The following is a 6,200-nucleotide window of genomic DNA, read 5'->3' on the forward strand; positions in this document are numbered from 1 at the left end:
AAAAAAGAAGATAATTATAAAACGTTCTAATACTCGTTTTAGCATAGTGTTAGGAGGAGTTTATATATTTATATATTAGTGTATATTAACAAATTATTTTTATTTTTAAGTGTCAACTGGTAGCAATTTAGTGGATAAATAGAGAGGGTTTTTTATTTATTTATTAAAGTATACATATGGAAATTCTGCTTTATTGTTGGGTTTAGTTTCGTAATCAGACATATTTCTATGGAAGACTCAATGTACATAGGGACGCTTTTTTACTTAATTTATGGTATGAGATAATTTATGAAAATCAGAGCTGTGTTATAACGAGTGAGAGACCTCTTAAATATATCAAAAGTGCATTTATATAATAACTTAGATATAATTAAATTGCAGAATAGCATATATACTATAGGTGCATATATATTAGATATAGTTAAAGTGCACAATTGTATTAAATATTCATAATATTATTGTAAAAATATTAGTATTTTTATAATGGTGAGTGACTAAGGACAATATCCGTGTTGTCTCTAGAATCATGTGTGTATTTGTTTGTTTATAGTTTACGGTACCCAATCTTCCCAGGTGGTCACCCAACCTAGTACTGGTCAGGCCCCACACTGCTTAGCTTCCAAGGATCGGACGAGATTGGGCATTTCCAGTGGGGGTTGGCCGTATGCTTATAAAACATTTTCAAACCTCAGGATTCATACTAGTCTTTACTTGTGATAAAATAAAAATATGTGCAATAGTATGTTATAATTTTATTTACTTTATTATAAGTGAAGGAATATTGGGAGGGAGTGGTTGTGATAGGTGCACAGAGGTGGGGATGGGATAAAAGTGTTGAAAATACTTCTAGAAGACAGCACCTTTATGGAAATGGAACTATTTCATAGTTGTCGTTGAACCCAGAAGGATGCATGGTCTGAAGTTGGAAAATCAAAAACATCTCACGTCTTGAAAGTTTATTCGTCAGATCGCCTTCTCTTTCTCCAAGCATGACAAATTCGATTGCTTTATAGGTGAGATCTTCTGGATTTGAGTTATGACATATGTTGAAGTGCTTGGATATTGCATGGGTCTCTACTTTGTTTTTTATGTTTCGGATGTATTCTTTGATGCGGATCTTCAGTGATCTTTTTGTTTTTCCAACGTATTTTTTCTTACATTTACATTCTATGAGATAAATGACAGAAGTGGTGTTGCAGTTCATAAATTCTTTAATTTTATATTCCTTCTTCTCATGTGTGTCACTAAAGGTTTTCCTGTTTGGGTGAAGGTACTTTCATATATTGCACCGTCCGCATTTGTAAGATCTTATGCATTTTGGAATATTCTGGGTGTTGTTTGAAATTCTTGGTAACGTGCTTGTTGCAAATAGGTCCTTGAGAGTCTTGGATTTTCTATAGGCAATCTGGGGTTTTGGCAGGAGTATTTCCTTTAAAATTGGATCCCTAAGTAAAATGTCCCAATGTTTCCCAAGTGAGTTTCTTATGACATCCTCATGGTGACTGTAGGTAGTAATGAATGCCACCTGTTCCTTCTTTTCTCCTTTGATCTTGTATTCCAGTAATTGTTCTCTGTCAATGTCCCTTACTTTTGTGATGGCTGTGGGATATTCTTTCTCCTCAAATTTGCTCTTGTACACCTCTAGCTGTTCTTCAGTCTTTTAGTGTGCTGCAGTTGCGTTTTTTATTCTGTGGAATTGGGAGTACGGTATGTTATTTTTCCATCTTTCAAGTGGTTGCTTTTGTAATGTAGGTAGCTATTTGTGTCCACTTTTTTTGATAAAGTTCTTCGTAATTACTTTGCCATCTGTTCCTGCTAATACCAGATCAAGGAATCGAATGGAATTAGTGTTGACATTTGATGTGAAGGAGAGGTTCATGTCGTTACTAGATAAATATTCTAAGAACGAATAAAAAGAGGTCCACGGTGCCATCCCATATGATTAAAATATCGTCTATGTGTCGTTTTTTTAAAAACAAGATGTTCTTTAAAAATGTGGGAATTATAAATAAAAGCCTGCTCCCAGAGAGGCCTTGACACAGTTTGGGGGCTTACACATACATTTGCGCAGATATATGTAACCGAGATCTCTGAATTCTAAGATATTGTATGGGCTTTAAACCTGGTTACTGCTATCATTCAGGGTGCTGGGGGAAACAAAATGTGTTTTTTTTTTTTTTCACATGAAATCACTGCCTGCATCCAGGCTACTCCCAAACCTGCTTCTGCCATGGCTGAGAGTAGAAAGTGAGTGCTGCAGTTACAGATGTAGCCATGAAACAGATTCTCCCCAGCAGATCTCTAAATTATATACTACAATGTCGTACCTCCCAACTTTATGGTTTGATAAAGAGGGACTTTAGTGCAGCATAGCCGTGGCCCACTGCTAAAAGGGGGCGTCGCTTCAGGAAAGGTGCGTTGCTTCACGGGAGTGCCGCTGTTGTGAGCCACGCCCCCATTTTCATCATTGAGGGGGCATGCCTAGCACTCTATGAGCTGCTGGCATGCCCCCTCTCCCTTTGTCTCCCGGTGAATAGATGCTGTGCACATGCGCAAAGCATCTATTCACCCCTGCTCTGCTAAGCAGAGCAGCGAGTGCAGGTGCCTCCCAACTGCCCTCCCCCCCACCACGGGACACTGTGGCCCGTGGGTGGGACAACAGGACAGTCCCAACAAAATGGGACTGTCCCACGGATATCTGGACAGTTGGGAGGTATGCAATGTAGTTTATCCAATCTTATTGCTAGTGCCCCTTGGTGTGCTGGGGAAAAACAGTTTTGTGTATCTTTCTAGTTTAGAACAGCCCCTCCCTTTCAGCATCTGAGGGGTATTACTAATTTGATTGAGCAGCTTCCATTTTATACTACAGATGTAGCCACGCTCAGTTTTGTCATTGTGCGTCCTATTTGTGGCAAAGCAGGTGTGACTAGTGTGCCCGCGGCTATGATACGCGCATGTGTTTAAACACGCACGGTTTCAGCAATACATGGAGGCTGCGGCTTGTCGCAACCCAGAGCATTAAGTAGCAGCCATGGCACGTGTGCCCGTGCAGCAGGTGTAATGATCCGTGGCTACATCTGTAACTTGGTAGGCTTTTATTAACATTCTGATTGGTTGCCTTCATTATAATGGTTTTCAAATGTTGCTTTTTGGAAGAGGTGCATCGAGGTACGTTTTTTGTGCGATTTTGGATGGTTCTTAGGGGAAAAAGTGGTCCTCACATGTCTACATGTTAAAAAAAAAAACAGTATATTGATTTTGTGCTTTGTGGTGTGATTTTTATGCGATATTGTTGTGATTTCGTGCACATTTGCAAAGACGAATCTTAGTAAATTTGTGTTTTAAACTGATACCAATGTTATTTTGACAATGTTTGTACCAATGGTGGTTTGTCATGATTTGGAGTGCGAAGTTGCATTTGACATGTTACTTCCATGCAAATGAATCCTTAGTAAATTTGCGATTATTGAAATCAGTTTATTCATAACAAAAAAAAAAAAGGCAAATCTTCCAAAGTCGACATTTAGTAAATGTCCATCCTGGTGCACAATTCATACCTCAGATCTATTGTAGCACTATAACGTGGAGCCCTGTATCCGGGAAGGTAGGCAAGTATGATCCACCCTCACCCTATTCTCTGCTGGTGCAAAAATTATACCCCTGACCTGTGGTTGAACCATTTACTTACACCGGTGTATTTAATACAATTGGAGCAGCCAGGTAGGATCCCCTGCCAGCCTCTTATCCACAAGCCACAACTAACTAGTGTGAGGCCACAGAAGACCGACCAGCAGGGGCAGATTGAGATTAAAAAACCAGGCTGGGAAATATCTGGAAGTAGCCCTAATGGAGATGGGCTCTATTGAGGGGATGGGGTCTATCAGGGGGGCAGTATCCCTCTTCATATGGCCTGATTCTCCAATGTGAGCTATTAAGCGTCTGTGTACACAATCACTTCTGTGACACACTTGCTACACACCTATAACACGAACCATTTTTGTGCATCTGGATTGCTGCCTCCCAGTAACTGCCCAGGAAAGCCAGGGACATTTCCAATACATTTCTTATACCATGCTTCTCAAATTGCATGCAACTGAGAATCAGGCCCTTAATGTGGTAAAACAGGGAACAAAAGGGTCAACTTGTTCCTAAACTACTTACGCTGTTACTTATTATTAAATTACCATTTTATCATTACACCGTTCTTGTGATTATGGGCCTTAAAGGTGTTACATGTGAAAAGACATTGGTTTTATTCTTCATCAGTAAACTGTATTGAACACAAAAAGAGTATGAGCGCCCTCTGCTGGACACATATGGTAACTATTTTATCATTCCTAGTGCACAGTAATAAACAGTAAAAGCAAAAACTCAACATAATCTATTACAATTAAAATTGGTACATTATTATTATCAACTTAATATCATACAGCAAGTTGGATGAATAAATACATGATGACACTTCTTTTATGACTAATCATAATATTTACAAAGAATTTGACGGCAGATAAGAACCACTTGGCCCATCTAGTCTGTTTTTTTACCATATTTTTATCTCAAACCTTATTTGATCCTTATTTCTTTGTAAGGATATCCTTATGCCTATCCCATGCATGTTTAAATTGCTCTACTGTCCTAGCCTCTACCACCTCTGATGGGAGGCTATTCCACTTGTCCACTACCATTTCTGTGAAGTAATTTTTCCTCAAATTTCCCCTGGACCTCCCCACCCCCCTCCTCCCCCCTCCCCTCCAGTCTCAGTGCATGTCCTCATGTCCTATTGCTTCTCTTCATTTGGAGAATGTTTCCCTCCTGGACTTTGTTAAAACCCATGATGTATTTGAAAGTTTCAATCTTTCCCTTCTCTTCTCCAAACTATACATATTGAGATTTTTTTTTAGTCTTTCTGGGTACGTTTTGTGATGTAGGCCATGCATCTTTTTAGTTGCCCTTCTTTGCACAGTCTCTAATGTAGTAATATCCTTCTGAAGATATGGCCTCCAGAACTGAACACATTATTCTAGATGAGGCTGCTGTACCAATGACATACCCTCCAAGTGTACCTTTTTAGCAGGTACAGTACCTTTTTTTTTTATGGTCTGTACTGATTTTTGGCTTTCCAAACTTCCATTGAAAGTATGGTTGTGTCTATGTTGCCTTCGCGCAAAGGACCTGGACGTGACAAAACAAGTGGGCAGGAGAGAACTTCCGGCCTTACATCTCCTAAATGTCTTCTTCGTTCTCCGTCCGTTTGGGGTAAAAAAAAAATTCTATGCAGCATTGGACCCTCGCGGGCTCGCTTCGCTCGCCACGCTTCGGGCTCAGTGTCTCGCTTCGCTCGCCACACTTTTCTATTCCAAATAGATTGTGACATGGACCCAGGGGGTTATGGGAAAGGTCCTCTGCACGAAGAGAATCTAGACGCTACCTTGAAAGTATAGGAAAAGGGGCATGACCACGCCCAGTTTAACCGTGGCCATGCCCCCTTTCCTAATTTGTACCGATTTTTCTGTGCAAAATGTTGGCAGGTATGCAATGACCTATACAGTGGCATTATTACTTCTTTCTGCTGCTGATTCCTCTCCCAATGCAGCCAAGCATCTGACTAGCCTTCCTCATTGCTTTGTTGCATTGCTTTCCTGCCTTTAAGTCACCTGAAATAGTGACTCCTAGATCCCTTTCCTCCTCAGTAGTTTCCAGTATAGTGCCATTAATACTATATTTAGCCTTTGGATTTTTGAGACCCAAGTGCATGATTTTGCATTTTCTGGCATTAAACTGTAATTGCCACGTTCTTGACCATTCCTCTAGTCTACCTAGATCCTCAATCATTTGTTTTACCCCTGCTGGTGTCTACCCTGTTGCATACCTTTGTGTCATCTGCAAAAAGGCATACTTTCTTTCCATTACTTTGTTTATAGACAATATTACATAACATACCGACTCGGATGTTTCAGAGATGTAGTATAATGTTGACACCAAAATGTTAGCACTAAAAATGTCAGCACCTGCAGAATTTTGAAATGTCGACATTTACAATGTTGGCCTTATCCCCAATGGCAGCGGCTATGATATTGACATTTTTGAATATGTTGTCACCTGAAGAATGTTCACAGATTTACAATGTTGACAATGAAATGTTAACATTTTGTACAAACCGGCAGTAGAGGGTAAGGGTTAGGCTGCAGGAGGGTTATGTT

At 39.9% G+C, this 6,200-nt stretch overlaps 1 pseudogene; it reads right to left on the bottom strand.

Annotated features, from left to right (window-relative positions):
- Positions 1-548: 548 nt before the first annotated feature.
- LOC134936935 (5S ribosomal RNA) lies at positions 549-668 on the bottom strand (annotated as a pseudogene).
- Between the last annotated feature and the right edge of the window lie 5,532 nt (positions 669-6,200).

This window comes from Pseudophryne corroboree, chromosome 6 (genome assembly GCF_028390025.1).
Source record: "Pseudophryne corroboree isolate aPseCor3 chromosome 6, aPseCor3.hap2, whole genome shotgun sequence".
Lineage (NCBI taxonomy): Eukaryota > Metazoa > Chordata > Amphibia > Anura > Myobatrachidae > Pseudophryne > Pseudophryne corroboree.